The following is a 24,852-nucleotide window of genomic DNA, read 5'->3' as shown; positions in this document are numbered from 1 at the left end:
CTTTGTTTCTTTTTCATCACTGCTTTGGCAGTGGGGGCAATTATGGTAAGCATACCAATGCTACAAGGGCCACCTTCAAGGTGGGCTGGAATGCCTTGCCAACCTCTGTCTCCGCAAATGATCCAATACCCTTTTGGCAATTGCCGTGGATATTGGTCCGTCTCCAGAAACACATCCCAACTGTTTGAAACATTTGCTGCCCTGAGAAGTTTGTTGGACCAAATGTTCCAATTGAAGGAAGGACTGTTTCCATTGTCAATTCCACCTGGTTTACCATTGGATTCTTTTCTGACCAAAGGAAACTCTTTCACTGGCACACCAACCAAACAGGTTGAGAAAGGCTTTTCTGGTTCCGAATTAGACAGACATATAGTATCCGATCCGGCAGCCTTGGCTAAGGTCACCCAAACACTCGTTTTCGGTTGATCCACAGGCAAATCTGCACGACAAAAAACAATTAAAATCAAGCAAAACAAGTATACCATTTGATTCTTCCCCATCTCTTTCAAGAACTAAGTTTTGGCAGAATTCTTTCTAAACAAAAACAATAACCTAAATTTTCAGCCAAAAATTTGCTTCGTTAGACAAACATTCAGCATTCAATTCGTATACTCATAAATAACATTGGCACAAAATCAGAGTTCATGGGTTCCACCGATGCACAAAGAACGTCAGGCACAAGAGGCGTCAGGCGAGACCCGGGATCCTTCCATTCGGTCCACGTCTGCGTACTCGCTTCCTCAGTTCTAGGCTCGACAACAGGTTCTGAAGTGCGATACGGTTTGACGTTTTTGGCAGGAACCCACTTAATTCTTCCAGCACCTGTGGAAATAGAAGCATACCCTTTGCCCCACGTTATTAATTGAAACGGGCCTTCCATCTGTCCAGAGTCAGGGTTTCTAATTAGAAGAGGAGGATGTTCTTTCAGTTTTGCCTGTGTGCTATTTGAAAAGTGTCTAAAGATTGGTGGATCTGGTTCTGTACTTGAACTATTTAGAAAATTAAAACCATACAAAGCCTTACTCAGTCTCATCTGTGGGGTGATTTCCGTTCCCCTTCTCTGTTGATCTAATATGCGTTTTAAGGTTTGATGTGTTCTTTCAATGATTGCTTGGCTTGTGGGAGAGTGGGGAATACCAAAAATGTGTCGAACACCCCATTCATTTAAAAATGTGGCCAATTTTTGAGATATGTATGCGGGACCATTGTCAGTTTTTACTTCTTGGGGTATACCCAATGAAGCAAAAGCTTGCAGGAAATGATGACAGGCATGGCTGCCAGTTTCACCTGTGTGAAGGGAAGCAAAAACTGCACCAGAGAACGTGTCTATGGAAACATGAATATTTTTAAATTTACCAAAAGAAGGCTATTTAGTAACACCTGTTTGCCACAACTGTAGGCTTTGTAAGCCTCGGGGGTTGATTGCTCCTGTAGAAACAGGAGGTTGTACCAATTGACAGTCAGGGCAAGTATGAATGATAGCTTTAGCTTGACTTTTAGTGATTTGGAACATTCGCATGAGTGCTTGTGCATTTTGGTGGAAAAAGGCATGACTCAATTTTGCTTGTTCAAAAATATTTGGCAATGTGTTAGAAATGACCATTGTCAGCTGGTCCGCTCTTGCATTTCCTTCCACTAAAAATCCAGGAAGTGAAGAATGCGCCCTAATGTGAGAAACAAAATATGGATTAGTTCTATATTGCAAAGTTATAAAAAGACATGAAAGCCAACGATGTACAGTTTCATTACTAACATCCTTTAAAATGGAACCTTCTATTCTCCTGACTACATTAGCAACATAAGCAGAATCTGTGACCAAATTAAAAGGCTGAGGAAACAGCTGAAAAGCTCAAACTACTGCAGCAAGCTCAACAATTTGAGGGGATCCCTCTACTGTTTGAATATCAGATTCCCAAACATCAGTCTTTTGATTAAACCAAGTCACAACGGACTTGTGGCTTTTACCAGAGCCATCAGTGAAGAGAGTCACAGCATGTAAAGGTTCTTCACTTAATTTAGGTTTTTCTCTGAAACTCAGTTTTGCTTGCAGTAGTTTGTGAGCTGGATAGTGTATGGAACAAACACCTGGAAAACCTAAGAATGCATATTGTAAATCATCAGAATTTTGCATTGCCCAATTGAAATAATCATTTTTCAATGGCAAATAGATAACTGAACATTCTTGACCTGCCAAAGTTAACAATCTGGTTCTAGCCTTAATTATAATGTATGCAATCATTTCTAAAACTGAGCAAATGGTCTTTGAAAACCTGTAGGGAGGAAAAACCCATTCCATTATTAACAAAGGATCTTGTTCTGTGGCATCCCACTGGAAAATGAGACCACAAAGCTGCATCTTCTCTCCTAAGATTGCAAGAAAGAAAGGATTTTCAGGAACGCAGCGATGAGCTTGTCTTTTTTGAAGAGCTTCTGTGACTTTGTCGAGAGCAGCACGAGCTTCAGGGGTTAAAGTTCTTGGCGAAGTGATGTCGCAACTTCCTCTCAGCAAATGGAAGAGCAGACTCAGTTCATCATTGGTGATTCCCACCATCGGTCTGACCCAGTTGATTTCTCCTAGAAGTTGTTGTAACTCTTGTAGGTTGTTGACTCTGGTTTGGATCTGAATTTTCTGTGGTATTATTGTCGTCTTCCATCGTCTTCCATCATCTTCCATCCCAGGTACTTCTAAGGTGAAACTTGTTGAATTTTCGTTGCAGAGATTTCAAGTCCAGCTTTTTGAATTTCAGCAACAACACAGTCGCGAGTTTCTTCCATCTCTTCCTTTCAAAGGACTCCACCCTTAAAGCCAATTTTTCTTTCTCTGTATCTATAGATTGACAAACACCAGAACAACCATGTTTTTGCTTAACTGAAAAAGAGTTCCCCGGAACCACAATTTCCCGAGTGGAAGCAGCCACCTCAGCCTCCACCCCAGGCCCAACAGAATCCAATTCAGGTTTCAGTGTCCCTGCACAAACAATTTTAGGAAGTACAGTCACTTTTTCATTTCCATCTTTTACACACTTTGTTCCATCCCCCTTACAAGAGTCACATATTTTTACATTAACAGAACAACGCGAAGAAAAGTCCAAAGGAGTCTCATTTTTTCCCAGAGAGAGAGGAGAAAGATTTTGTTCAACAGAGTTCAAAGCAATACTTTCAGCATTTGCAACAACACTTGTAACATTCTCCGATACTCACACAGTCTCCGGTTTACTGGAATTTAATGAGACAGAACCAGAAGCTTTGTTTTCTGAGTCCAAGTTGATCTTATTATTATCAGTTTGTTTAAAACAGTGCTCCAACAGCGCTCTACAAACCGGCATAAGTTCTCTTAAGCTTTCATCTTTTTTGAGAGAGACTAGATTATAGATTCTCCAGTTTATCTGATCCCAAAAATGAAAAGTAAAAGCAGACTGCAGATTTAAATCTTGCGTATTCGCTTTAACCCAGATAAGTAAGTTTTTAAGCTCAGTTTTTGAAATTTCAGAGTGACCTTTTTCTTGTAACATTGTCTCTAATTGATGAAAAACATCCCATTCAACTTTTGATAAATTCGTTCCCATTTTTGTGTTCTTTTAATAATTTTCTTTTTCGCTATTTTGCCTCCCAACGTCACCCAAGCGCTCTCCCGAGATAAGTTACTTACAATTTTCTTGGCTTCGGCGGGAGAGATGATACAGTGTGCTCCTTGTTAACACTTGGGTCTCCGCAGCTGGTACTTCCACGATTTTTCTTTCTTTTTCTTCTATTCTACGTCCTCACACGAGGCACCAATATGCGGGGGACGGGACAGGTATAAGTCCAATAGTGTCAGGAACCCACGCCTTAAAAAAGGAACCCACTAGGCCGTGGCAAAATATCCAAATATGGATAACATGGTAACCAGACCAGTGAAGAGATTTTTGCTTTTATTTCCAGCACATCAGTCTCAAAATACAAAATGGAGACATGACAGCTCACTGATCCACACCAAAAAATGTCTCCTTCAACAGGGCTCATACAGCAATACATAAAATCATCTCAGACTAGAATTCAGCCAATCAGACACAGAAAACACATCTTGACAAGCATTCTATCCAATCTTATAAAACATAGGTAATCGTAGCTAAAACAAAGACTAGTTGATAAGAGACAAAGAACAGAGTTCTATTCATGCTAACCTTCTAAAGATATACATTAAATAACCTTGTTGCCGTCCTAAAGCCAATTCTACAGAAGCCTATTGTTATTTGTCACGTCTACTGCTTGGGAAACTTTTCTGCTTGCATGGAAAACTTTTTCTGCTTGCATGGGAAACTTTTCTGCAATGCTAACAAAACTCCAGTCTAAGGCCTACATACTTCTTTGTAACCATTTCTTAAAAATCCTCTAACCTTATGGATTCCAACATTTCCCCCTCTCTGTTTGACCCAGAAGCTTTCATTTTCTTGTCGCTTGCTATTTGCGTTTCATAGCTCTATTGCAAAATTTCTGCTTATTATCTGCTGAAGACCTATTTTCACTAAACTGAAGCATTGCTATATTACGGCACAGCAACTTAATGCTGTGAAGACCCAATCCCTGAAAGAGAGATATGAATCACGTTTGGCAACAGTCACAAGGCATCGTTCAAAAAACTCTGGTCGATTCCAAGGCCTTAATTCAAAACCTTTGTTCATGTCAATACCCTCATCTACTGCTTTCGTGAGATTTCGTACACTCTCTGTGCTTCTACTTCCTAATTCTCCTGCTTGAATGACAAAAACTTCTCAGACTGTTTTGTTCATCATTCGCCGAAGACAACAGAGTATACAAGGTGCCACTATCAATATCAGTATTAGAACACCTAATATGTAAAGACCTATCTTGCAAAGTTGCCTTAGCCAAGGTGCAAAACTCCAATTTTGAAACAAATCATCCAACCAGGAACCTGCATCTTCTTTAATTTGGGCTGTCAGATCCTTTAATTTTTGAATGCTTTTGTGAATGGATTCAGAACGATCAGACAAATTCATACAACACAATCCTTCAAATTCCTCACAACCATGTCCTTGTGCCAGTAAGAGAAAATCAATGGCTGCTCTGTTTTGAAGAGTAGCATGTCTAATACTATCAACATCGGTCAACATATCACTGATTGCGGAGGATGTGGCATTAGCTTGTTTGCTCAGCCAACATCCAACTCGATCTAATTGTCTCAATGCCACAGCTGAAGCCAATTGGGGTAGAAATATACCTGCTGAAAGCCTTCTGGCGGCATTCCAAGGCATAAAATCACTCTGACAGTTCTCATCATAATGAGGAACAGCTCTTGTTTTCCTTTGTTTCTTTTTCATCACTGCTTTGGCAGTGGGGGCAATTATGGTAAGCATACCAATGCTACAAGGGCCACCTTCAAGGTGGGCTGGAATGCCTTGCCAACCTCTGTCTCCGCAAATGATCCAATACCCTTTTGGCAATTGCCGTGGATATTGGTCCGTCTCCAGAAACACATCCCAACTGTTTGAAACATTTGCTGCCCTGAGAAGTTTGTTGGACCAAATGTTCCAATTGAAGGAAGGACTGTTTCCATTGTCAATTCCACCTGGTTTACCATTGGATTCTTTTCTGACCAAAGGAAACTCTTTCACTGGCACACCAACCAAACAGGTTGAGAAAGGCTTTTCTGGTTCCGAATTAGACAGACATATAGTATCCGATCCGGCAGCCTTGGCTAAGGTCACCCAAACACTCGTTTTCGGTTGATCCACAGGCAAATCTGCACGACAAAAAACAATTAAAATCAAGCAAAACAAGTATACCATTTGATTCTTCCCCATCTCTTTCAAGAACTAAGTTTTGGCAGAATTCTTTCTAAACAAAAACAATAACCTAAATTTTCAGCCAAAAATTTGCTTCGTTAGACAAACATTCAGCATTCAATTCGTATACTCATAAATAACATTGGCACAAAATCAGAGTTCATGGGTTCCACCGATGCACAAAGAACGTCAGGCACAAGAGGCGTCAGGCGAGACCCGGGATCCTTCCATTCGGTCCACGTCTGCGTACTCGCTTCCTCAGTTCTAGGCTCGACAACAGGTTCTGAAGTGCGATACGGTTTGACGTTTTTGGCAGGAACCCACTTAATTCTTCCAGCACCTGTGGAAATAGAAGCATACCCTTTGCCCCACGTTATTAATTGAAACGGGCCTTCCATCTGTCCAGAGTCAGGGTTTCTAATTAGAAGAGGAGGATGTTCTTTCAGTTTTGCCTGTGTGCTATTTGAAAAGTGTCTAAAGATTGGTGGATCTGGTTCTGTACTTGAACTATTTAGAAAATTAAAACCATACAAAGCCTTACTCAGTCTCATCTGTGGGGTGATTTCCGTTCCCCTTCTCTGTTGATCTAATATGCGTTTTAAGGTTTGATGTGTTCTTTCAATGATTGCTTGGCTTGTGGGAGAGTGGGGAATACCAAAAATGTGTCGAACACCCCATTCATTTAAAAATGTGGCCAATTTTTGAGATATGTATGCGGGACCATTGTCAGTTTTTACTTCTTGGGGTATACCCAATGAAGCAAAAGCTTGCAGGAAATGATGACAGGCATGGCTGCCAGTTTCACCTGTGTGAAGGGAAGCAAAAACTGCACCAGAGAACGTGTCTATGGAAACATGAATATTTTTAAATTTACCAAAAGAAGGCTATTTAGTAACACCTGTTTGCCACAACTGTAGGCTTTGTAAGCCTCGGGGGTTGATTGCTCCTGTAGAAACAGGAGGTTGTACCAATTGACAGTCAGGGCAAGTATGAATGATAGCTTTAGCTTGACTTTTAGTGATTTGGAACATTCGCATGAGTGCTTGTGCATTTTGGTGGAAAAAGGCATGACTCAATTTTGCTTGTTCAAAAATATTTGGCAATGTGTTAGAAATGACCATTGTCAGCTTGTCCGCTCTTGCATTTCCTTCCACTAAAAATCCAGGAAGTGAAGAATGCGCCCTAATGTGAGAAACAAAATATGGATTAGTTCTATATTGCAAAGTTATAAAAAGACATGAAAGCCAACGATGTACAGTTTCATTACTAACATCCTTTAAAATGGAACCTTCTATTCTCCTGACTACATTAGCAACATAAGCAGAATCTGTGACCAAATTAAAAGGCTGAGGAAACAGCTGAAAAGCTCAAACTACTGCAGCAAGCTCAACAATTTGAGGGGATCCCTCTACTGTTTGAATATCAGATTCCCAAACATCAGTCTTTTGATTAAACCAAGTCACAACGGACTTGTGGCTTTTACCAGAGCCATCAGTGAAGAGAGTCACAGCATGTAAAGGTTCTTCACTTAATTTAGGTTTTTCTCTGAAACTCAGTTTTGCTTGCAGTAGTTTGTGAGCTGGATAGTGTATGGAACAAACACCTGGAAAACCTAAGAATGCATATTGTAAATCATCAGAATTTTGCATTGCCCAATTGAAATAATCATTTTTCAATGGCAAATAGATAACTGAACATTCTTGACCTGCCAAAGTTAACAATCTGGTTCTAGCCTTAATTATAATGTATGCAATCATTTCTAAAACTGAGCAAATGGTCTTTGAAAACCTGTAGGGAGGAAAAACCCATTCCATTATTAACAAAGGATCTTGTTCTGTGGCATCCCACTGGAAAATGAGACCACAAAGCTGCATCTTCTCTCCTAAGATTGCAAGAAAGAAAGGATTTTCAGGAACGCAGCGATGAGCTTGTCTTTTTTGAAGAGCTTCTGTGACTTTGTCGAGAGCAGCACGAGCTTCAGGGGTTAAAGTTCTTGGCGAAGTGATGTCGCAACTTCCTCTCAGCAAATGGAAGAGCAGACTCAGTTCATCATTGGTGATTCCCACCATCGGTCTGACCCAGTTGATTTCTCCTAGAAGTTGTTGTAACTCTTGTAGGTTGTTGACTCTGGTTTGGATCTGAATTTTCTGTGGTATTATTGTCGTCTTCCATCGTCTTCCATCATCTTCCATCCCAGGTACTTCTAAGGTGAAACTTGTTGAATTTTCGTTGCAGAGATTTCAAGTCCAGCTTTTTGAATTTCAGCAACAACACAGTCGCCAGTTTCTTCCATCTCTTCCTTTCAAAGGACTCCACCCTTAAAGCCAATTTTTCTTTCTCTGTATCTATAGATTGACAAACACCAGAACAACCATGTTTTTGCTTAACTGAAAAAGAGTTCCCCGGAACCACAATTTCCCGAGTGGAAGCAGCCACCTCAGCCTCCACCCCAGGCCCAACAGAATCCAATTCAGGTTTCAGTGTCCCTGCACAAACAATTTTAGGAAGTACAGTCACTTTTTCATTTCCATCTTTTACACACTTTGTTCCATCCCCCTTACAAGAGTCACATATTTTTACATTAACAGAACAACGCGAAGAAAAGTCCAAAGGAGTCTCATTTTTTCCCAGAGAGAGAGGAGAAAGATTTTGTTCAACAGAGTTCAAAGCAATACTTTCAGCATTTGCAACAACACTTGTAACATTCTCCGATACTCACACAGTCTCCGGTTTACTGGAATTTAATGAGACAGAACCAGAAGCTTTGTTTTCTGAGTCCAAGTTGATCTTATTATTATCAGTTTGTTTAAAACAGTGCTCCAACAGCGCTCTACAAACCAGCAAAAGTTCTCTTAAGCTTTCATCTTTTTTGAGAGAGACTAGTTTATAGATTCTCCAGTTTATCTGATCCCAAAAATGAAAAGTAAAAGCAGACTGCAGATTTAAATCTTGCGTATTCGCTTTAACCCAGATAAGTAAGTTTTTAAGCTCAGTTTTTGAAATTTCAGAGTGACCTTTTTCTTGTAACATTGTCTCTAATTGATGAAAAACATCCCATTCAACTTTTGATAAATTCGTTCCCATTTTTGTGTTCTTTTAATAATTTTCTTTTTCGCTATTTTGCCTCCCAACGTCACCCAAGCGCTCTCCCGAGATAAGTTACTTACAATTTTCTTGGCTTCGGCGGGAGAGATGATACAGTGTGCTCCTTGTTAACACTTGGGTCTCCGCAGCTGGTACTTCCACGATTTTTCTTTCTTTTTCTTCTATTCTACGTCCTCACACGAGGCACCAATATGCGGGGGACGGGACAGGTATAAGTCCAATAGTGTCAGGAACCCACGCCTTAAAAAAGGAACCCACTAGGCCGCGGCAAAATATCCAAATATGGATAACATGGTAACCAGACCAGTGAAGAGATTTTTGCTTTTATTTCCAGCACATCAGTCTCAAAATACAAAATGGAGACATGACAGCTCACTGATCCACACCAAAAAATGTCTCCTTCAACAGGGCTCATACAGCAATACATAAAATCATCTCAGACTAGAATTCAGCCAATCAGACACAGAAAACACATCTTGACAAGCATTCTATCCAATCTTATAAAACATAGGTAATCGTAGCTAAAACAAAGACTAGTTGATAAGAGACAAAGAACAGAGTTCTATTCATGCTAACCTTCTAAAGATATACATTAAATAACCTTGTTGCCGTCCTAAAGCCAATTCTACAGAAGCCTATTGTTATTTGTCACGTCTACTGCTTGGGAAACTTTTCTGCTTGCATGGAAAACTTTTTCTGCTTGCATGGGAAACTTTTCTGCAATGCTAACAAAACTCCAGTCTAAGGCCTACATACTTCTTTGTAACCATTTCTTAAAAATCCTCTAACCTTATGGATTCCAACATTTCCCCCTCTCTGTTTGACCCAGAAGCTTTCATTTTCTTGTCGCTTGCTATTTGCGTTTCATAGCTCTATTGCAAAATTTCTGCTTATTATCTGCTGAAGACCTATTTTCACTAAACTGAAGCATTGCTATATTACGGCACAGCAACTTAATGCTGTGAAGACCCAATCCCTGAAAGAGAGATATGAATCACGTTTGGCAACAGTCACAAGGCATCGTTCAAAAAACTCTGGTCGATTCCAAGGCCTTAATTCAAAACCTTCGTTCATGTCAATACCCTCATCTACTGCTTTCGTGAGATTTCATACACTCTCTGTGCTTCTACTTCCTAGTTCTCCTGCTTGAATGACAAAAACTTCTCAGACTGTTTTGTTCATCATTCGCCGAAGACAACAGAGTATACAAGGTGCCACTATCAATATCAGTATTAGAACACCTAATATGTAAAGACCTATCTTGCAAAGTTGCCTTAGCCAAGGTGCAAAACTCCAATTTTGAAACAAATCATCCAACCAGGAACCTGCATCTTCTTTAATTTGGGCTGTCAGATCCTTTAATTTTTGAATGCTTTTGTGAATGGATTCAGAACGATCAGACAAATTCATACAACACAATCCTTCAAATTCCTCACAACCATGTCCTTGTGCCAGTAAAAGAAAATCAATGGCTGCTCTGTTTTGAAGAGTAGCATGTCTAATACTATCAACATCGGTCAACATATCACTGATTGCGGAGGATGTGGCATTAGCTTGTTTGCTCAGCCAACATCCAACTCGATCTAATTGTCTCAATGCCACAGCTGAAGCCAATTGGGGTAGAAATATACCTGCTGAAAGCCTTCTGGCGGCATTCCAAGGCATAAAATCACTCTGACAGTTCTCATCATAATGAGGAACAGCTCTTGTTTTCCTTTGTTTCTTTTTCATCACTGCTTTGGCAGTGGGGGCAATTATGGTAAGCATACCAATGCTACAAGGGCCACCTTCAAGGTGGGCTGGAATGCCTTGCCAACCTCTGTCTCCGCAAATGATCCAATACCCTTTTGGCAATTGCCGTGGATATTGGTCCGTCTCCAGAAACACATCCCAACTGTTTGAAACATTTGCTGCCCTGAGAAGTTTGTTGGACCAAATGTTCCAATTGAAGGAAGGACTGTTTCCATTGTCAATTCCACCTTGTTTACCACTGGATTCTTTTCTGACCAAAGGAAACTCTTTCACTGGCACACCAACCAAACAGGTTGAGAAAGGCTTTTCTGGTTCCGAATTAGACAGACATATAGTATCCGATCTGGCAGCCTTGGCTAAGGTCACCCAAACATGGTTTTCGGTTGATCCACAGGCAAATCTGCACGACAAAAAACAATTAAAATCAAGCAAAACAAGTATACCATTTGATTCTGCCCCATCTCTTTCAAGAACTAAGTTTTGGCAGAATTCTTTCTAAACAAAAACAATAACCTAAATTTTCAGCCAAAAATTAGCTTCGTTAAACAAACATTCAGCATTCAATTCGTATACTCATAAATAACATTGGCACAAAATCAGAGTTCATGGGTTCCACCGATGCACAAAGAACGTCAGGCCCAAGAGGCGTCAGGCGAGACCCGGGATCCTTCCATTCGGTCCACGTCTGCGTACTCGCTTCCTCAGTTCTAGGCTCGACAACAGGTTCTGAAGTGCGATACGGTTTGACGTTTTTGGCAGGAACCCACTTAATTCTTCCAGCACCTGTGGAAATAGAAGCATACCCTTTGCCCCACGTTATTAATTGAAACGGGCCTTCCATCTGTCCAGAGTCAGGGTTTCTAATTAGAAGAGGAGGATGTTCTTTCAGTTTTGCCTGTGTGCTATTTGAAAAGTGTCTAAAGATTGGTGGATCTGGTTCTGTACTTGAACTATTTAGAAAATTAAAACCATACAAAGCCTTACTCAGTCTCATCTGTGGGGTGATTTCCGTTCCCCCTCTCTGTTGATCTAATATGCGTTTTAAGGTTTGATGTGTTCTTTCAATGATTGCTTGGCTTGTGGGAGAGTGGGGAATACCAAAAATGTGTCGAACACCCCATTCATTTAAAAATGTGGCCAATTTTTGAGATATGTATGCGGGACCATTGTCAGTTTTTACTTCTTGGGGTATACCCAATGAAGCAAAAGCTTGCAGGAAATGATGACAGGCATGGCTGCCAGTTTCACCTGTGTGAAGGGAAGCAAAAACTGCACCAGAGAACGTGTCTATGGAAACATGAATATTTTTAAATTTACCAAAAGAAGGCTATTTAGTAACACCTGTTTGCCACAACTGTAGGCTTTGTAAGCCTTGGGGGTTGATTGCTCCTGTAGAAACAGGAGGTTGTACCAATTGACAGTCAGGGCAAGTATGAATGATAGCTTTAGCTTGACTTTTAGTGATTTGGAACATTCGCATGAGTGCTTGTGCATTTTGGTGGAAAAAGGCATGACTCAATTTTGCTTGTTCAAAAATATTTGGCAATGTGTTAGAAATGACCATTGTCAGTTTGTCCGCTCTTGCATTTCCTTCCACTAAAAATCCAGGAAGTGAAGAATGCGCCCTAATGTGAGAAACAAAATATGGATTAGTTCTATATTGCAAAGTTATAAAAAGACATGAAAGCCAACGATGTACAGTTTCATTACTAACATCCTTTAAAATGGAACCTTCTATTCTCCTGACTACATTAGCAACATAAGCAGAATCTGTGACCAAATTAAAAGGCTGAGGAAACAGCTGAAAAGCTCAAACTACTGCAGCAAGCTCAACAATTTGAGGGGATCCCTCTACTGTTTGAATATCAGATTCCCAAACATCAGTCTTTTGATTAAACCAAGTCACAACGGACTTGTGGCTTTTACCAGAGCCATCAGTGAAGAGAGTCACAGCATGTAAAGGTTCTTCACTTAATTTAGGTTTTTCTCTGAAACTCAATTTTGCTTGCAGTAGTTTGTGAGCTGGATAGTGTATGGAACAAACACCTGGAAAACCTAAGAATGCATATTGTAAATCATCAGAATTTTGCATTGCCCAATTGAAATAATCATTTTTCAATGGCAAATAGATAACTGAACATTCTTGACCTGCCAAAGTTAACAATCTGGTTCTAGCCTTAATTATAATGTATGCAATCATTTCTAAAACTGAGCAAATGGTCTTTGAAAACCTGTAGGGAGGAAAAACCCATTCCATTATTAACAAAGGATCTTGTTCTGTGGCATCCCACTGGAAAATGAGACCACAAAGCTGCATCTTCTCTCCTAAGATTGCAAGAAAGAAAGGATTTTCAGGAACGCAGCGATGAGCTTGTCTTTTTTGAAGAGCTTCTGTGACTTTGTCGAGAGCAGCACGAGCTTCAGGGGTTAAAGTTCTTGGTGAAGTGATGTCGCAACTTCCTCTCAGCAAATGGAAGAGCAGACTCAGTTCATCATTGGTGATTCCCACCATCGGTCTGACCCAGTTGATTTCTCCTAGAAGTTTTTGTAACTCTTGTAGGTTGTTGACTCTGGTTCGGATCTGAATTTTCTGTGGTATTATTGTCGTCTTCCATCGTCTTCCATCATCTTCCATCCCAGGTACTTCTAAGGTGAAACTTGTTGAATTTTTGTTGCAGAGATTTCAAGTCCAGCTTTTTGAATTTCAGCAACAACACAGTCGCCAGTTTCTTCCATCTCTTCCTTTCAAAGGACTCCACCCTTAAAGCCAATTTTTCTTTCTCTGTATCTATAGATTGACAAACACCAGAACAACCATGTTTTTGCTTAACTGAAAAAGAGTTCCCCGGAACCACAATTTCCCGAGTGGAAGCAGTCACCTCAGTCTCCACCCCAGGCCCAACAGAATCCAATTCAGGTTTCAGTGTCCCTGCACAAACAATTTTAGGAAGTACAGTCACTTTTTCATTTCCATCTTTTACACACTTTGTTCCATCCCCCTTACAAGAGTCACATATTTTTACATTAACAGAACAACGCGAAGAAAAGTCCAAAAGAGTCTCATTTTTTCCCAGAGAGAGAGAAGAAAGATTTTGTTCAACAGAGTTCAAAGCAATACTTTCAGCATCTGCAACAACACTTGTAACATTCTCCGATACTCACACAGTCTCCGGTTTACTGGAATTTAATGAGACAGAACCAGAAGCTTTGTTTTCTGAGTCCAAGTTGATCTTATTATTATCAGTTTGTTTAAAACAGTGCTCCAACAGCGCTCTACAAACCGGCATAAGTTCTCTTAAGCTTTCATCTTTTTTGAGAGAGACTAGTTTATAGATTCTCCAGTTTATCTGATCCCAAAAATGAAAAGTAAAAGCAGACTGCAGATTTAAATCTTGCGTATTCGCTTTAACCCAGATAAGTAAGTTTTTAAGCTCAGTTTTTGAAATTTCAGAGTGACCTTTTTCTTGTAACATTGTCTCTAATTGATGAAAAACATCCCATTCAACTTTTGATAAATTCGTTCCCATTTTTGTGTTCTTTTAATAATTTTCTTTTTCGCTATTTTGCCTCCCAACGTCACCCAAGCGCTCTCCCGAGATAAGTTACTTACAATTTTCTTGGCTTCGGCGGGAGAGATGATACAGTGTGCTCCTTGTTAACACTTGGGTCTCCGCAGCTGGTACTTCCACGATTTTTCTTTGTTTTTCTTCTATTCTACGTCCTCACACGAGGCACCAATATGCGGGGGACGGGACAGGTATAAGTCCAATGGTGTCAGGAGCCCACGCATTAAAAAAGGAACCCACTAGGTCGCGGCAAAATATCCAAATATGGATAACATGGTAACCAGACCAGTGAAGAGATTTTTGCTTTTATTTCCAGCACATCAGTCTCAAAATACAAAATGGAGACATGACAGCTCACTGATCCACACCAAAAAATGTCTCCTTCAACAGGGCTCATACAGCAATACATAAAATCATCTCAGACTAGAATTCAGCCAATCAGACACAGAAAACACATCTTGACAAGCATTCTATCCAATCTTATAAAACATAGGTAATCGTAGCTAAAACAAAGACTAGTTGATAAGAGACAAAGAACAGAGTTCTATTCATGCTAACCTTCTAAAGATATACATTAAATAACCTTGTTGCCGTCCTAAAGCCAATTCTACAGAAGCCTATTGTTATTTGTCACGTCTACTGCTTGGGAAACTTTTCTGCTTGCATGGAAAACTTTTTCTGCTTGCATGGGAAACTTTTCTGCAATGCTAACAAAACTCCAGTCTAAGGCCTACATACTTCTTTGTAACCATTTCTTAAAAATCCTCTAACCTTATGGATTCCAACATTTCCCCCTCTCTGTTTGACCCAGAAGCTTTCATTTTCTTGTCGCTTGCTATTTGCGTTTCATAGCTCTATTGCAAAATTTCTGCTTATTATCTGCTGAAGACCTATTTTCACTTAACTGAAGCATTGCTATATTATGGCACAGCAACTTAATGCTGTGAAGACCCAATCCCTGAAAGAGAGATATGAATCACGTTTGGCAACAGTCACAAGGCATCGTTCAAAAAACTCTGGTCGATTCCAAGGCCTTAATTCAAAACCTTCGTTCATGTCAATACCCTCATCTACTGCTTTCGTGAGATTTCGTACACTCTCTGTGCTTCTACTTCCTAGTTCTCCTGCTTGAATGACAAAAACTTCTCGGGCTGTTTTGTTCATCATTCGCCGAAGACAACAGAGTATACAAGGTGCCACTATCAATATCAGTATTAGAACACCTAATATGTAAAGACCTATCTTGCAAAGCTGCCTTAGCCAAGGTGCAAAACTCCAATTTTGAAACAAATCATCCAACCAGGAACCTCCATCTTCTTTAATTTGGGCTGTCAGATCCTTTAATTTTTGAATGCTTTTGTGAATGGATTCAGAACGATCAGACAAATTCATACAACACAATCCTTCAAATTCCTCACAACCATGTCCTTGTGCCAGTAAAAGAAAATCAATGGCTGCTCTGTTTTGAAGAGTAGCATGTCTAATACTATCAACATCGGTCAACATATCACTGATTGCGGAGGATGTGGCATTAGCTTGTTTGCTCAGCCAACATCCAACTCGATCTAATTGTCTCAATGCCACAGCTGAAGCCAATTGGGGTAGAAATATACCTGCTGAAAGCCTTCTGGCGGCATTCCAAGGCATAAAATCACTCTGACAGTTCTCATCATAATGAGGAACAGCTCTTGTTTTCCTTTGTTTCTTTTTCATCACTGCTTTGGCAGTGGGGGCAATTATGGTAAGCATACCAATGCTACAAGGGCCACCTTCAAGGTGGGCTGGAATGCCTTGCCAACCTCTGTCTCCGCAAATGATCCAATACCCTTTTGGCAATTGCCGTGGATATTGGTCCGTCTCCAGAAACACATCCCAACTGTTTGAAACATTTGCTGCCCTGAGAAGTTTGTTGGACCAAATGTTCCAATTGAAGGAAGGACTGTTTCCATTGTCAATTCCACCTGGTTTACCATTGGATTCTTTTCTGACCAAAGGAAACTCTTTCACTGGCACACCAACCAAACAGGTTGAGAAAGGCTTTTCTGGTTCCGAATTAGACAGACATATAGTATCCGATCTGGCAGCCTTGGCTAAGGTCACCCAGACATGGTTTTCGGTTGATCCACAGGCAAATCTGCACGACAAAAAACAATTAAAATCAAGCAAAACAAGTATACCATTTGATTCTGCCCCATCTCTTTCAAGAACTAAGTTTTGGCAGAATTCTTTCTAAACAAAAACAATAACCTAAATTTTCAGCCAAAAATTAGCTTTGTTAAACAAACATTCAGCATTCAATTCGTATACTCATAAATAACATTGGCACAAAATCAGAGTTCATGGGTTCCACCGATGCACAAAGAACGTCAGGCACAAGAGGCGTCAGGCGAGACCCGGGATCCTTCCATTCGGTCCACGTCTGCGTACTCGCTTCCTCAGTTCTAGGCTCGACAACAGGTTCTGAAGTGCGATACGGTTTGACGTTTTTGGCAGGAACCCACTTAATTCTTCCAGCACCTGTGGAAATAGAAGCATACCCTTTGCCCCACGTTATTAATTGAAACGGGCCTTCCATCTGTCCAGAGTCAGGGTTTCTAATTAGAAGAGGAGGATGTTCTTTCAGTTTTGCCTGTGTGCTATTTGAAAAGTGTCTAAAGATTGGTGGATCTGGTTCTGTACTTGAACTATTTAGACAATTAAAACCATACAAAGCCTTACTCAGTCTCATCTGTGGGGTGATTTCCGTTCCCCCTCTCTGTTGATCTAATATGCGTTTTAAGGTTTGATGTGTTCTTTCAATGATTGCTTGGCTTGTGGGAGAGTGGGGAATACCAAAAATGTGTCGAACACCCCATTCATTTAAAAATGTGGCCAATTTTTTAGATATGTATGCAGGACCATTGTCAGTTTTTACTTCTTGGGGTATACCCAATGAAGCAAAAGCTTGCAGGAAATGATGACAGGCATGGCTGCCAGTTTCACCTGTGTGAAGGGAAGCAAAAACTGCACCAGAGAACGTGTCTATGGAAACATGAATATTTTTAAATTTACCAAAAGAAGGCTATTTAGTAACACCTGTTTGCCACAACTGTAGGCTTTGTAAGCCTTGGGGGTTGATTGCTCCTGTAGAAACAGGAGGTTGTACCAATTGACAGTCAGGGCAAGTATGAATGATAGCTTTAGCTTGACTTTTAGTGATTTGGAACATTCGCATGAGTGCTTGTGCATTTTGGTGGAAAAAGGCATGACTCAATTTTGCTTGTTCAAAAATATTTGGCAATGTGTTAGAAATGACCATTGTCAGCTTGTCCGCTCTTGCATTTCCTTCCACTAAAAATCCAGGAAGTGAAGAATGCGCCCTAATGTGAGAAACAAAATATGGATTAGTTCTATATTGCAAAGTTATAAAAAGACATGAAAGCCAACGATGTACAGTTTCATTACTAACATCCTTTAAAATGGAACCTTCTATTCTCCTGACTACATTAGCAACATAAGCAGAATCTGTGACCAAATTAAAAGGCTGAGGAAACAGCTGAAAAGCTCAAACTACTGCAGCAAGCTCAACAATTTGAGGGGATCCCTCTACTGTTTGAATATCAGATTCCCAAACATCAGTCTTTTGATTAAACCAAGTCACAACGGACTTGTGGCTTTTACCAGAGCCATCAGTGAAGAGAGTCACAGCATGTAAAGGTTCTTCACTTAATTTAGGTTTTTCTCTGAAACTCAATTTTGCTTGCAGTAGTTTGTGAGCTGGATAGTGTATGGAACAAACACCTGGAAAACCTAAGAATGCATATTGTAAATCATCAGAATTTTGCATTGCCCAATTGAAATAATCATTTTTCAATGGCAAATAGATAACTGAACATTCTTGACCTGCCAAAGTTAACAATCTGGTTCTAGCCTTAATTATAATGTATGCAATCATTTCTAAAACTGAGCAAATGGTCTTTGAAAACCTGTAGGGAGGAAAAACCCATTCCATTATTAACAAAGGATCTTGTTCTGTGGCATCCCACTGGAAAATGAGACCACAAAGCTGCATCTTCTCTCCTAAGATTGCAAGAAAGAAAGGATTTTCAGGAACGCAGCGATGAGCTTGTCTTTTTTGAAGAGCTTCTGTGACTTTGTCGAGAGCAGCACGAGCTTCAGGGGTTAAAGTTCTTGGCGAAGTGATGTCGCAACTTCCTCTCAGCAAATGGAAGAGCGGACTCAGTTCATCATTGGTGATTCCCAGCATCGGTCTGACCCAGTTGATTTCTCCTAGAAGTTGTTGTAACTCTTGTAGGTTGTTGACTCTGGTTCGGATCTGAATTTTCTGTGGTATTATTGTCGTCTTCCATCGTCTTCCATCATCTTCCATCCCAGGTACTTCTAAGGTGAAACTTGTTGAATTTTCGTTGCAGAGATTTCAAGTCCAGCTTTTTGAATTTCAGCAACAACACAGTCGCGAGTTTCTTCCATCTCTTCCTTTCAAAGGACTCCACCCTTAAAGCCAATTTTTCTTTCTCTGTATCTATAGATTGACAAACACCAGAACAACCATGTTTTTGCTTAACTGAAAAAGAGTTCCCCGGAACCACAATTTCCCGAGTGGAAGCAGCCATCTCAGCCTCCACCCCAGGCCCAACAGAATCCAATTCAGGTTTCAGTGTCCCTGCACAAACAATTTTAGGAAGTACAGTCACTTTTTCATTTCCATCTTTTACACACTTTGTTCCATTCCCCTTACAAGAGTCACATATTTTTACATTAACAGAACAACGCGAAGAAAAGTCCAAAAGAGTCTCATTTTTTCCCAGAGAGAGAGAAGAAAGATTTTGTTCAACAGAGTTCAAAGCAATACTTTCAGCATCTGCAACAACACTTGTAACATTCTCCGATACTCACACAGTCTCCAGTTTACTGGAATTTAATGAGACAGAACCAGAAGCTTTGTTTTCTGAGTCCAAGTTGATCTTATTATTATCAGTTTGTTTAAAACAGTGCTCCAACAGCGCTCTACAAACCGGCATAAGTTCTCTTAAGCTTTCATCTTTTTTGAGAGAGACTAGTTTATAGATTCTCCAGTTTATCTGATCCCAAAAATGAAAAGTAAAAGCAGACTGCAGATTTAAATCTTGCGTATTCGCTTTAACCCAGATAAGTAAGTTTTTAAGCTCAGTTTTTGAAATTTCAGAGTGACCTTTTTCTTGTAACATTGTCTCTAATTGATGAAAAACATCCCATTCAACTTTTGATAAATTCGTTCCCATTTTTGTGTTCTTTTAATAATTTTCTTTTTCGCTATTTTGCCTCCCAACATCACCCAAGCGCTCTCCCGAGATAAGTTACTTACAATTTTCTTGGCTTCGGCGGGAGAGATGATACAGTGTGCTCCTTGTTAACACTTGGGTCTCCGCAGCTGGTACTTCCACGATTTTTCTTTGTTTTTCTTCTATTCTACGTCCTCACACGAGGCACCAATATGCGGGGGACGGGACAGGTATAAGTCCAATGGTGTCAGGAGCCCACGCATTAAAAAAGGAACCCACTAGGCCGCGGCAAAATATCCAAATATGGATAACATGGTAACCAGACCAGTGAAGAGATTTTTGCTTTTATTTCCAGCACATCAGTCTCAAAATACAAAATGGAGACATGACAGCTCACTGATCCACACCAAAAAATGTCTCCTTCAACAGGGCTCATACAGCAATACATAAAATCATCTCAGACTAGAATTCAGCCAATCAGACAAAGAAAACACATCTTGACAAGCATTCTATCCAATCTTATAAAACATAGGTAATCGTAGCTAAAACAAAGACTAGTTGATAAGAGACAAAGAACAGAGTTCTATTCATGCTAACCTTCTAAAGATATACATTAAATAACCTTGTTGCCGTCCTAAAGCCAATTCTACAGAAGCCTATTGTTATTTGTCACGTCTACTGCTTGGGAAACTTTTCTGCTTGCATGGAAAACTTTTTCTGCTTGCATGGGAAACTTTTCTGCAATGCTAACAAAACTCCAGTCTAAGGCCTACATACTTCTTTGTAACCATTTCTTAAAAATCCTCTAACCTTATGGATTCCAACATTTCCCCCTCTCTGTTTGACCCAGAAGCTTTCATTTTCTTGTCGCTTGCTATTTGCGTTTCATAGCTCTATTGCAAAATTTCTGCTTATTATCTGCTGAAGACCTATTTTCACTAAACTGAAGCATTGCTATATTACGGCACAGCAACTTAATGCTGTGAAGACCCAATCCCTGAAAGAGAGATATGAATCACGTTTGGCAACAGTCACAAGGCATCGTTCAAAAAACTCTGGTCGATTCCAAGGCCTTAATTCAAAACCTTCGTTCATGTCAATACCCTCATCTACTGCTTTCGTGAGATTTCGTACACTCTCTGTGCTTCTACTTCCTAGTTCTCCTGCTTGAATGACAAAAACTTCTCGGGCTGTTTTGTTCATCATTCGCCGAAGACAACAGAGTATACAAGGTGCCACTATCAATATCAGTATTAGAACACCTAATATGTAAAGACCTATCTTGCAAAGTTGCCTTAGCCAAGGTGCAAAACTCCAATTTTGAAACAAATCATCCAACCAGGAACCTCCATCTTCTTTAATTTGGGCTGTCAGATCCTTTAATTTTTGAATGCTTTTTTGAATGGATTCGGAATGATCAGACAAATTCATACAACACAATCCTTCAAATTCCTCACAACCATGTCCTTGTGCCAGTAAGAGAAAATCAATGGCTGCTCTGTTTTGAAGAGTAGCATGTCTAATACTATCAACATCGGTCAACATATCACTGATTGCGGAGGATGTGGCATTAGCTTGTTTGCTCAGCCAACATCCAACTCGATCTAATTGTCTCAATGCCACAGCTGAAGCCAATTGGGGTAGAAATATACCTGCTGAAAGCCTTCTGGCGGCATTCCAAGGCATAAAATCACTCTGACAGTTCTCATCATAATGAGGAACAGCTCTTGTTTTCCTTTGTTTCTTTTTCATCACTGCTTTGGCAGTGGGGGCAATTATGGTAAGCATACCAATGCTACAAGGGCCACCTTCAAGGTGGGCTGGAATGCCTTGCCAACCTCTGTCTCCGCAAATGATCCAATACCCTTTTGGCAATTGCCGTGGATATTGGTCCGTCTCCAGAAACACATCCCAACTGTTTGAAACATTTGCTGCCCTGAGAAGTTTGTTGGACCAAATGTTCCAATTGAAGGAAGGACTGTTTCCATTGTCAATTCCACCTGGTTTACCATTGGATTCTTTTCTGACCAAAGGAAACTCTTTCACTGGCACACCAACCAAACAGGTTGAGAAAGGCTTTTCTGGTTCCGAATTAGACAGACATATAGTATCCGATCCGGCAGCCTTGGCTAAGGTCACCCAAACACTCGTTTTCGGTTGATCCACAGGCAAATCTGCACGACAAAAAACAATTAAAATCAAGCAAAACAAGTATACCATTTGATTCTTCCCCATCTCTTTCAAGAACTAAGTTTTGGCAGAATTCTTTCTAAACAAAAACAATAACCTAAATTTTCAGCCAAAAATTAGCTTTGTTAAACAAACATTCAGCATTCAATTCGTATACTCATAAATAACATTGGCACAAAATCAGAGTTCATGGGTTCCACCGATGCACAAAGAACGTCAGGCACAAGAGGCGTCAGGCGAGACCCGGGATCCTTCCATTCGGTCCACGTCTGCGTACTCGCTTCCTCAGTTCTAGGCTCGACAACAGGTTCTGAAGTGCGATACGGTTTGACGTTTTTGGCAGGAACCCACTTAATTCTTCCAGCACCTGTGGAAATAGAAGCATACCCTTTGCCCCACGTTATTAATTGAAACGGGCCTTCCATCTGTCCAGAGTCAGGGTTTCTAATTAGAAGAGGAGGATGTTCTTTCAGTTTTGCCTGTGTGCTATTTGAAAAGTGTCTAAAGATTGGTGGATCTGGTTCTGTACTTGAACTATTTAGAAAATTAAAACCATACAAAGCCTTACTCAGTCTCATCTGTGGGGTGATTTCCGTTCCCCCTCTCTGTTGATCTAATATGCGTTTTAAGGTTTGATGTGTTCTTTCAATGATTGCTTGGCTTGTGGGAGAGTGGGGAATACCAAAAATGTGTCGAACACCCCATTCATTTAAAAATGTGGCCAATTTTTGAGATATGTATGCGGGACCATTGTCAGTTTTTACTTCTTGGGGTATACCCAATGAAGCAAAAGCTTGCAGGAAATGATGACAGGCATGGCTGCCAGTTTCACCTGTGTGAAGGGAAGCAAAAACTGCACCAGAGAACGTGTCTATGGAAACATGAATATTTTTAAATTTACCAAAAGAAGGCTATTTAGTAACACCTGTTTGCCACAACTGTAGGCTTTGTAAGCCTCGGGGGTTGATTGCTCCTGTAGAAACAGGAGGTTGTACCAATTGACAGTCAGGGCAAGTATGAATGATAGCTTTAGCTTGACTTTTAGTGATTTGGAACATTCGCATGAGTGCTTGTGCATTTTGGTGGAAAAAGGCATGACTCAATTTTGCTTGTTCAAAAATATTTGGCAATGTGTTAGAAATGACCATTGTCAGCATGTCCGCTCTTGCATTTCCTTCCACTAAAAATCCAGGAAGTGAAGAATGCGCCCTAATGTGAGAAACAAAATATGGATTAGTTCTATATTGCAAAGTTATAAAAAGACATGAAAGCCAACGATGTAAGTTTCATTACTAACATCCTTTAAAATGGAACCTTCTATTCTCCTGACTACATTAGCAACATAAGCAGAATCTGTGACCAAATTAAAAGGCTGAGGAAACAGCTGAAAAGCTCAAACTACTGCAGCAAGCTCAACAATTTGAGGGGATCCCTCTACTGTTTGAATATCAGATTCCCAAACATCAGTCTTTTGATTAAACCAAGTCACAACGGACTTGTGGCTTTTACCAGAGCCATCAGTGAAGAGAGTCACAGCATGTAAAGGTTCTTCACTTAATTTAGGTTTTTCTCTGAAACTCAATTTTGCTTGCAGTAGTTTGTGAGCTGGATAGTGTATGGAACAAACACCTGGAAAACCTAAGAATGCATATTGTAAATCATCAGAATTTTGCATTGCCCAATTGAAATAATCATTTTTCAATGGCAAATAGATAACTGAACATTCTTGACCTGCCAAAGTTAACAATCTGGTTCTAGCCTTAATTATAATGTATGCAATCATTTCTAAAACTGAGCAAATGGTCTTTGAAAACCTGTAGGGAGGAAAAACCCATTCCATTATTAACAAAGGATCTTGTTCTGCGGCATCCCACTGGAAAATGAGACCACAAAGCTGCATCTTCTCTCCTAAGATTGCAAGAAAGAAAGGATTTTCAGGAACGCAGCCATGAGCTTGTCTTTTTTGAAGAGCTTCTGTGACTTTGTCGAGAGCAGCACGAGCTTCAGGGGTTAAAGTTCTTGGCGAAGTGATGTCGCAACTTCCTCTCAGCAAATGGAAGAGCGGACTCAGTTCATCATTGGTGATTCCCAGCATCGGTCTGACCCAGTTGATTTCTCCTAGAAGTTGTTGTAACTCTTGTAGGTTGTTGACTCTGGTTCGGATCTGAATTTTCTGTGGTATTATTGTCGTCTTCCATCGTCTTCCATCATCTTCCATCCCAGGTACTTCTAAGGTGAAACTTGTTGAATTTTCGTTGCAGAGATTTCAAGTCCAGCTTTTTGAATTTCAGCAACAACACAGTCGCGAGTTTCTTCCATCTCTTCCTTTCAAAGGACTCCACCCTTAAAGCCAATTTTTCTTTCTCTGTATCTATAGATTGACAAACACCAGAACAACCATGTTTTTGCTTAACTGAAAAAGAGTTCCCCGGAACCACAATTTCCCGAGTGGAAGAAGCCACCTCAGCCTCCACCCCAGGCCCAACAGAATCCAATTCAGGTTTCAGTGTCCCTGCACAAACAATTTTAGGAAGTACAGTCACTTTTTCATTTCCATCTTTTACACACTTTGTTCCATCCCCCTTACAAGAGTCACATATTTTTACATTAACAGAACAACGCGAAGAAAAGTCCAAAAGAGTCTCATTTTTTCCCAGAGAGAGAGAAGAAAGATTTTGTTCAACAGAGTTCAAAGCAATACTTTCAGCATTTGCAACAACACTTGTAACATTCTCCGATACTCACACAGTCTCCGGTTTACTGGAATTTAATGAGACAGAACCAGAAGCTTTGTTTTCTGAGTCCAAGTTGATCTTATTATTATCAGTTTGTTTAAAACAGTGCTCCAACAGCGCTCTACAAACCGGCATAAGTTCTCTTAAGCTTTCATCTTTTTTGAGAGAGACTAGTTTATAGATTCTCCAGTTTATCTGATCCCAAAAATGAAAAGTAAAAGCAGACTGCAGATTTAAATCTTGCGTATTCGCTTTAACCCAGATAAGTAAGTTTTTAAGCTCAGTTTTTGAAATTTCAGAGTGACCTTTTTCTTGTAACATTGTCTCTAATTGATGAAAAACATCCCATTCAACTTTTGATAAATTCGTTCCCATTTTTGTGTTCTTTTAATAATTTTCTTTTTCTCTATTTTGCCTCCCAACGTCACCCAAGCGCTCTCCCGAGATAAGTTACAATTTT

This window comes from Melospiza melodia, chromosome W (assembly GCF_035770615.1).
Source record: "Melospiza melodia melodia isolate bMelMel2 chromosome W, bMelMel2.pri, whole genome shotgun sequence".
Classification (NCBI taxonomy): Eukaryota; Metazoa; Chordata; class Aves; order Passeriformes; family Passerellidae; genus Melospiza; species Melospiza melodia.
Note: the sequence above shows the minus strand (reverse complement) of the source record.